Raw genomic sequence first — 10,168 nt, 5'->3', positions numbered from 1 at the left:
CACATATTCAACAAACTATCCAGCATTACGGTCGAGTGTTTAAAGCAATTGATATATTGAGATCTATTCCTATCATCACAGTATATCAAGTATCATTGTTCAAATCAGATTTTCATAAATACTTTCCAATCAGATCTAAAATTCAAAATCAAAACATCTATTGATCAGATAGAATTAAGCATTAAGAATGGAACAATAATACCAATATTGAGTAAAAACATAAATGCTATATATAAATATCACCATATTACATCCAAGTTCGAGTAGATTACATTCAATCCCAAGAAGGAAGATTAGTGATAGAGGCCGTACCCCACCAAATTAAAACATATTAAATGCAGTACATGAAAGTGAACCAAGTCGTCTCCCAACGACCAATATTTTCATTCAAAGCGAATTTTCCAGATGAACACAATAATAAAACACAGGGGGGGGTTGGCAGATTCACACAAGTTTGCTAAATTCTAATCAAAACTGAATTAAACACACAATTCAAAACGTACTGGTCCCTTGATTCCACTGAAAATCAACCAATCACAGGTTACTAAATCAAGTCTCTTATCCAATTTACTCTCATGAAATCCGAATTAATCAATTATGCGAAAATTAACACAGCTTCATTATGCCATTAAGCATAGCACACATCCTTCTTTCAATTTCACACACTCAGACACATATTAAGCAACTGTGGCCAAAACCCGAACTCACTAAGCATGACAAGGATTCTGAAATTGTGGAAAACATAAACTCATGATTAAGCATCACAAATTCCATTTCATTCAAAGCTACGAAATTGAATAGGATGAAGAGAAATTAGGAATTGGAGTGCACTGCAAAACATCAACCTCATGGTTTCAAATCAGTTTCTTCAAGGAACCAATACGAAAAACTTAGCTAGACATGGAAAATGAACAATCACCCACTTCGAATCTGAAACAGAAATTGCAATTCAACCGTTCAAATGACTTCAAATTGATATTGAAAGCTTAAAATGGTGCAGCAAACGAAATGGGCAAGGGATAAGAGAAGAACAATAAAAACAGCCACCAAAAAAACGAAAATGCTTCAATATAAAGTTACCCAAACGGTAGAAAACGTTAATACAACTTCAATGTGCTGTCCAAGACTCATAAAACGTGAAAAACCAATGCAAAACGTGAAAAATTCGTGTGTGCCACCATGGGTCACCTTCCAAAGCTTTAAAACAACAAAAATGGAGGTTTTTTTTGAGAGTGGAGAAGAAGAAGGAGCGGCTGGCCCCTTTCATGCAGACCTAATTCGTGGTCATATCACCCTTGCCACTCATAATTACAAAACTGCCACTCTACCACTCAGATTTACAAAAATGCCACTATGGGCCTCAAATGTTGACCCATTGACTTTGCTGACGTGGAAACGACATGGAAATGATGTGGCAATGATGTGGAAATTCTCTTCAACTAAATATTAATTTCCAAGCTCCAAAATTTGCTTCACCCAAATACCTAAAAATAATTAAAAACAAAAATTAGGCCAAATAATGTGAAATTAGTCCAAATTCGGAACAGTGACCCAATAAAGCCCAACAGATAAAAAACACTCTAATGATGAACAATTAAGCACTAATCAACTGTCTAATGGGTGCACAAAGGCTAGTGGAATAGAAGAAAATAATGACTCATCAAAATCGACCACACTTACCCTTTTACACTCTTGGGCAAAATTAAAGAGTAAAGCAAAGCAAGGACATCACAAACATAACAAGAGAGACAAAAAGACACAAGACAAACAGACACATGACAAACGGAAACACATCTAACACAGAAGGATTCAAAGCTGCAAGGTATCCATGAACATCATCCAAGCAATTCAAAACATGTCAAGTACTCAGTTCAGCTTAAGGAGAATTGAAAGCAACATAGCCTCACGAAATATGCACTGTATCACTCAAATCTCTAGGCTACTGTTTACTCTCAAAGCACCCCTGAAAAACAAACATCAAACAGACTTGGCAAGCCTCTAGAACGAACAACCAAACCAGAAACACATGCAGGTCAAGATCAGAAGGACTTTTCAAGGTTGTAATGGGGCTGAGGACAAGGTGTGGAACATATGGATAAGTAGCTAAGCAACCAAGGAAATAGAGGAGCAATGGGGAATAAGTCTCAATCAATCATGAAAGTAATCCCGAACACCAACACTTCCAACTTCGGTTCTCACACAATGCTCAAATCCAAACTACTTTTTATTTCTTTTCTTTATTCTCTTTTCTTTTCTTTTTGTTTTCTCTCTCTCTTTTTTTATACAAAGAACATGCAGAGAAACAACAATTTTGAAATCCCACTTTGGTGTACAAATGAGCAATTCCAAGAACCAACCAACAACAAGTGCGCGTACAACCACACTTGTTGTGCGCGACCACACTTAATTGAGCACCCATTCCCAAAACAATTCCAAAGCTCCAAAATTTCCTAAGGTAGGAATAATCATGGTTTTTCAGGCTAAGGGCTTGTAATGAGCTGTAGAACAATGAAAGGGTATGCAGGCTCAAAAAGGGGTATCAACAGAAATAGTTCAAGGTAGGCTCATCTGGCTATAAGCTCACAAAACAAAATTGCCTAAATCATATCCAAGCATGCATGTGTATCAGGAAAGTATTAGAAAGAGTCAAGCCAAGACCACTGTGCAAGCATTCAAGAGGCGGTATCACACAACAAAGAACAAAGAGTGGCTCAAATTCTCACACAGGATAAAACAATTCCAAAAGCAACTTGACATGCAAAGACAAAGCAAGGATATCAGTTCACAGAATAACCAACAACTCATCCTCTAAAAGTGAAGTGAGTGTTCCAAACAGAAAGTAAAAACATAACTCTAACTAACACAAATTAACAAAAAGGAATCAAACAAACGGAAACAACAACAGACAGACAGACCTGGACAAGTACAATAAAAGTAAAGAAGAAAGGGAAAGAAAACTCCCTGAATCATGGTGAAACAACAGTGGGGTCAAGCAGGGAAGTTTCCTCCACAACAGTATCCACCAAGGCAGGATTGCTGAGGAATGGCTTAAGACGATGCCCATTCACTTTGAAGCTCTTATCTGTGGACTGGCTTTTGATTTCAACTGCACCATAAGGATAAACATTAGTGACAACAAAAGGACCAATCCACTTTGATCTCAACTTACCCCCCATGAGTCCAAGTCTGGAGTTATACAGTAAAACTTGCTGACCAACAACAAACTCCTTTCTAGCAATGGAGCTATCATGGAATCTCTTGGTCTTCTCCTTGTAGAACATAGAGTTTTGATATGCCTCCAAACGGATCTCATCCAACTCGTTCAACTGCAGCTTCCTTTCCTCCCCAGCTTGATCAAGAGAGAAGTTGCATGACTTGACAGCCCAGTAGGCTCGATGCTCTATCTCCACTGGAAGGTGGCATGGCTTACCAAAGACAACCCGATAAGGAGACATCCCTATAGGTGCCTTGTAAGCAGTCCTGTGAGCCCATAGAGCGTCCTCAAGTCTATTGCTCCAATCCTTCCTGTTGGGCTGCACAATCTTCTCCAAGATCCTCTTGATTTCTCTGTTTGAGATCTCAGCTTGCCCATTAGTTTGGGGGTGATATGGTGTAGAAAGTTTGTGCACAACCCCATACTTTTGAAGCAAAACCCCCAAGGATCTGTTGCAAAAATGGGTGCCCTGGTCACTAACAATAGCTCGAGGAACTCCAAACCTGCAAAATATGTGAGACCTAACGAAGTCCACAACAACTCGAGCATCATTAGTTCTAGTGGCTTTGGCTTCCACCCATTTTGAAACATAATCAACAGCAAGTAAGATGTAAGTGAAACCAAAAGAGACAGGGAAAGGGCCCATGAAATCTATACCCCAGACATCAAACACCTCACAAAATAGCATGGGTTGTTGAGGCATCTGTTGTCTCCAAGAAATGGCTCCTCCTGCTCGTTGGCATTCCTCACATGTGCTACAAATCCTCCACGCATCTTTGAAGATGGTGGGCCAATAAAATCCGCAATCTAGCACCTTACGAGCTATCCTTTGTGTGCCAAGGTGACCACCAGGTGCAGATGAATGACAAAATTTGAGGACCGAGTCAATCTCATGGTCCGGAATGCATCTCCTGGTAACCTGATCACTGCACATTTTCCACAGATAGGGGTCATCCCAAATGTAATACCTAGCATCGCTCTTGAGTTTATCACATTGAGCTCTGGATGTTAGGGGAGGAAAAACAGAAGCAGCAAGATAATTAGCAATGTTAGCAAACCAAGGTGAGGAAGAAGTAGAGAGTGTCAACAAACTTTCATCGGGAAAGTCATCCCGGATCGGTGAAGCGTCATCAGTAGACCTCTCAATCCTGCTTAGGTGGTCTGCAACCAGGTTTTGTGCTCCGCTCCTATCACGGATCTCCAAATCAAATTCTTGGAGCCAGAGCATCCATCTTATCAGCCGAGGTTTTGATTCTGCCTTCTTCAACAGGTACTTAAGAGCTGCATGGTCAGTAAACACAATAACAGGAGAACCAAGCAGATAAGATCGAAACTTTTCAAGTGCAAAAACTACCGCAAGGAGCTCTTTTTCTGTTGTGGTGTAATTTGATTGGGCAACATCTAATGTCCTGGAGGCATAGTAGATTACCCTCGGCTGCTTATCAATCCTTTGAGCTAGAACAACTCCTAATGCATAGTTGGATGCATCACACATAAGCTCAAATAGGGCTGTCCAGTCGGGCGCCTGAATGATTGGAGTTGTGGTCAGGGCCTTCTTGAGGCAATCAAAAGCCTCTTTGCATCCTTCATCAAAGATGAAGTCAACATCCTTTTGCAATAGGTTAGACAGTGGGAGGGCCTTCTTACTGAAGTCTTGAATGAAGCGCCTGTAAAACCCTGCATGGCCAAGAAAAGAGCGAACCTCTCGTACAGAAGAGGGGTAAGGCAATTGTGAAATAATTGAGATCTTGGCAGGGTCAACTTCAATGCCCTTTTTTGAAATTATGTGTCCCAATACTATGCCTTGTTCTACCATGAAATGACATTTCTCAAAATTGAGAACAAGGTTAGATTGGATGCACCTGTTTAAAACTCTGTCCAAACTATCCAAACATGAATCAAATGAGGACCCATATACAGTAAAGTCGTCCATAAACACCTCTATGCATTTTTCTAGAAAATCACTAAAAATGCTTAGCATGCACCGCTGGAATGTGCCAGGGGCATTGCATAGGCCAAACGGCATCCTCCTATAGGCAAAAGTGCCAAAGGGGCAGGTGAATGTGGTTTTCTCTTGGTCCTCAGGTGCAATGTGAATTTGAAAATAACCAGAAAACCCATCAAGAAAGCAATAGTGGGACTTACCTGCCAAGCGCTCAAGCATCTGATCAATAAAAGGCAGGGGGAAGTGGTCTTTTCTGGTTTCTTGATTTAGCCTTCTGTAGTCAATGCAAACCCTCCAACTATTTTGCACTCTTGTTGGAATCAGCTCCTCTTTTTCATTCTTGACTACAGTGAGGCCAGTCTTCTTTGGAACAACATGGATGGGGCTAACCCACTGACTGTCGGAAATGGGGTAGATGATCCCAGCTTGTAGAAGCTTGGTCACCTCTTTCTTTACAACATCCGAGATGACAGGGTTGAGTCGTCTCTGTGGCTGTCTCACTGGCTTTGCTCCATCTTCCAACAATATCCTGTGCATGCATGTTGATGGGCTAATACTAGGGATGTCAGCCAATGTCCATCCAATTGCCTTCTTATGCTTCTTAAGAACTTGCAACAACCTCTGCTCTTGTTCAGCAGTGAGGGAGGTGGAAATGATGACAGGCAGTTTGTCCTCCTCCTCTAAGTAGACATACTTGAGGTTGTCTGGCAGTGGTTTTAACTCTGGAGTACTGGATGCTGGCTGAATATCAGGAACCAGAAGGGAGGGAGAAATGGGTTCCACAGCTTGTACCTGAGCATAACAATCAGATGCATATGTACTTCCTGCAACATGGTTAGTGCAACCTGATTGTATAACATCAAAGTGAATAGGTACAACATCCAGAGAGTCAAACTCCGTACATTCAACATTATCCACATCATATTGAGCATCATCAGAATCAGAATCAGAATCAGAATCAAGAACATCAATGCATGCAAATTCAGATAACTCAGACACGGATGAATGTTTTAATGTATGCAAAGAGTGGAAATCAGAAATCAATCCATCAACAACATCATCAATAATATCCACGTGAAAAACAGAATGATCCTCAGAAGGATGTTTCATGGCATCCAGAATGTTGAATCGCACAACAATATCATCAAACTCCATGGACAAAGTACCTGCATGGACATCAATTTTGGTTCGTGCAGTTTTCAAAAATGGTCTGCCTAAAATGATTGGTGCAGAACCATGTGAAAATCCCTCTTCCATATCAAGAATGTAAAAATCAGCAGGGAAAATCAATTCACCAACACGAACCAAAACATCATCAACCAAACCTGCTGGGTGGGCAACACTTCTATTTGCCAACTGAATCACCACACCCGTAGGTTGTAGGGGTCCAAGAGAAAGAGATTTAAAAATAGATAGAGGCATAACATTTATTGAAGCACCAAGATCAAGCATTACATTTTCAAATTTATTGTTACCTATGATGCAAGGTACACAAAATGTACCTGGGTCCTTGCACTTCTCAGGAATCTGAGGAACAGATTTACCTATCAGTGCTGACACGTTTCTGCCCATGCTGATCTTTTCGTTTCCCTTTAGCCTCCTCTTGTGCGTGCATAGCTCCTTCAAGAACTTTGCATATCTGGGAATCTGTTTAATGGCATCCAATAGAGGTATGTTCACCTCCACCTTCCTAAAAGTTTCCAAGATCTCCCTGTCAACCTCTTCCATCTTTTTGCTTGGAATGGCTCTTGGAGGGAAAGGAAGAGGTATGGAAGGTGCGGCAGTAGAGGTGGAAGGTGTAGAACTCACAGCAGATGTGGAAGGACCAGCTGCATAAGCATCACGCTTTCTTTGAAGTTTGGCAGGGTCGGCTTCCTTTGGAGGTGTAGGCTCAGGAGTGGGAACTTCAATGTTCTTCCCAGATCTTAATGTAATGGCACTCACATTCCTTGGATTTTCCACCGTCTGTGATGGAAGCTTGTCAGAATTATGAGCTTGTGCCTGGTTTAGTTGAGTGGCCATCTGCCCTATTTGATTTGTCAAACTCTGGATTGAGGCCCTAGTCTCCTGCTGAAATTGCATATTTTGAAGGGTCATCATCCTGACTAACTCCTCCAATGAAGTAGAAGAAGAAGGTGCAGGTGCTGCAGCAGGAGCTGGTGTGGGTACAGGTGGAACAGGAGCAGCTTGTGGTGCAGGTGCAACTCTTTGTTGTGGAGGTGGTTGCACATTTTGAAATTGTTGGGGCTGCTGGTTACCCTGGTTTCCCCATCTCAAATTAGGGTGATTCCTCCATCCTGGATTATATCTGTTGGTTGACAAATCATGGTGGTTTTGTTGTTACTGTTGGGGCCTATTGTTGTTGAAAATATTTGTTGCATAGGCCTGAGGGGTATCCACTGGTGTAGAAGAAGAAGCCTGTTGTTGCAATGTTGGGCAAGAGTCTGTAAAGTGATCAACAGATGTACAAAGGCCACAAACTCTTGCAGCTGGAGCTCTCTGATTGGAAGCAAGTTGGTTGACCAGTGTGGTAAGAGCATCAATCTTACTCTCCAACTTCTTCGTGTACTCGGCTGCTCCTACATCATGAACACCTCTAACAACTGACATCACTCCTTGTGCCAAATTGTTGACAATTTGAAGCCATGTTCTCTATTAATTGTCTGGCTGCAGCTGGGGTTATGTTACCAAGGGCACCACCACTTGCGGCATCAATCATATTTCGATCCATGTGGTGCAAGCCTTCATAAAAATACTGCAGGAGGAGATGTTCAGAAATCTGATGGTGTGGACAGCTTGAACAGAGATTCTTGAACCTCTCCCAATACTCATAAAGGGTCTCCCCAGATTGCTGCTTGATGCCAGAAATCTCCTTCCGTATGGCTGTTGTCCTTGAAGCAGGAAAGAACTTGGCAAGGAACAATCTCTTCAGGTCATCCCAACTTGTGATGGACCTGGGTGCTAGGTAGTACAGCCAGTCTTTCGCATTACCCTCCAAAGAATGAGGGAAAGCCTTCAAGTATACATGGTCCTCTTGTACATTTGCAGGCTTCATGGTGGAACAGACGACATGAAACTGCTTCAAGTGTTTGCACGGGTCCTCACCTGCAAGACCATGAAACTTTGGCAACAAGTGTATCAAACCAGTTTTCAGCACATATGGAACCTCCTCCTCAGGGTATTGTATGCATAAACTATCATAAGTGAACTCTGGTGCAGTGAGCTCACTCATGGTTCTCTCATGAGGTGGAGGAGGTTGAGCCATGTTATCAGTATGAAAATGCTCAGAATATACAGTATGCTCAGAATGCAAAGAATGAGGAGTGTCAGGAATGTGATGAGAATCAGAAGAATCAGGAAATGTCACTGAATATTCAGCATGCAAAGATGGATTCCTAGGATGCCTACTTCGTCTATGGAATGTCCTATCAATCTCAGGGTCAAATGGTTGTAATTCACTTGGGTTTCCCCTAGTCATGCACCAAAAAGCATTAATTGTAGTGATATTGGCGTAACAAAGGGTATAACTACAAGTATACTCAAACGACCTCCAAATGACTTGAAAATTGGTAAGATATTCCTTTGAGTTGTCAAACAGAAGCACAAAAAAAATCAGATCAAAACTCAAAGCACAAGTATTTTTAACAATTTTTCAAAAGTAAGAAAAATGAAGAAAAATCACAAAAAACATTGCTGAAATGTAGAAAATGGCATTTTCTGGAGATTCTGAGTTTGCAAACCGGCGAAGCGGGTTATAACAAGGTGGGAAATCAAATTCTACCCCAAATCCATATAAAATAATAGTGATTCTAATAACCAGAGCAAAAGTTATGGTCCTTTGAAGTTTCACTAAAAATCAGTCCAAAAATTTTTTGAATCTCTTAACTCAGACCATACCAACTGCTCTAGCTATTTTTCCTATCAAGTTCAACGTTTTAGAAGTGGGGGGAAAAATTTTCAAGTCAAAACAAGCTCCGTAGCTACCTAAACAAAAATCTAGAAGTTAAATGCCAGATTCGGACACTATTCAAACACTATTCACTACTACAAATGACACTATTCATGCGCGCCGCGACACTATTCACTACACTACACAGAAACACACAGGAATGGAAACAGGCACTGAACTTAACACAACATTAACATCACAATGAACATATACCAACTCAACCACACTTAAACTACACACACCAAAACACAAAACACAAACACACTGGAAATTTTACTTCGACCGAAACGATTGGTCCCCGGCAACGGCGCCAAATTTGATAGAGGTCGTACCCCACCAAATTAAAACATATTAAATGCAGTACATGAAAGTGAACCAAGTCGTCTCCCAACGACCAATATTTTCATTCAAAGCGAATTTTCCAGATGAACACAATAATAAAACACAGGGGGGGGGGGTTTGGCAGATTCACATAAGTTTGCTAAATTCTAATCAAAACTGAATTAAACACACAATTCAAAACGTACTGGTCCCTTGATTCCACTGAAAATCAACCAATCACAGGTTACTAAATCAAGTCTCTTATCCAATTTACTGTCATGAAATCCGAATTAATCAACTATGCGAAAATTAACACAGCTTCATTATGCCATTAAGCATAGCACACATCCTTCTTTCAATTTCACACACTCACACACAGATTAAGCAACTGTGGCCAAAACCCGAACTCACTAAGCATGACAAGGATTCTGAAATTGTGGAAAACATAAACTCATGATTAAGCATCACAAATTCCATTTCATTCAAAGCTACGAAATTGAATAGGATGAAGAGAAATTAGGAATTGGAGTGCACTGCAAAACATCAACCTCATGGTTTCAAATCAGTTTCTTCAAGGAACCAATACGAAAAACTTAGCTAGACATGGAAAATGAACAATCACCCACTTCGAATCTGAAACAGAAATTGCAATTCAACCGTTCAAATGACTTCAAATTGATATTGAAAGCTTAAAATGGTGCAGCAAACGAAATGGGCAAGGGATAAGAGAAGAACAACA

The 10,168-nt window shown here is 40.8% G+C and overlaps 1 non-coding gene and 1 pseudogene across 1 annotated transcript; one reads left to right on the top strand and one right to left on the bottom strand.

Moving 5' to 3' along the window:
• Positions 1–1,119: 1,119 nt before the first annotated feature.
• On the bottom strand, positions 1,120–8,642 carry LOC146884306 (uncharacterized; annotated as a pseudogene).
• Positions 7,936–8,044, top strand: LOC114195722 (small nucleolar RNA R71). The gene has a single exon (XR_003606555.1). It is a non-coding gene; the product is annotated as a small nucleolar RNA R71 (small nucleolar RNA).
• Positions 8,643–10,168: the final 1,526 nt, after the last annotated feature.

This window comes from Vigna unguiculata, chromosome 8 (assembly GCF_037176805.1).
Source record: "Vigna unguiculata cultivar grain cowpea cultivar isolate G323 ecotype 2 chromosome 8, ASM3717680v1, whole genome shotgun sequence".
Taxonomy (NCBI): domain Eukaryota; kingdom Viridiplantae; phylum Streptophyta; class Magnoliopsida; order Fabales; family Fabaceae; genus Vigna; species Vigna unguiculata.
Note: the sequence above shows the minus strand (reverse complement) of the source record. Positions and strands in the feature narration are given on the sequence as shown.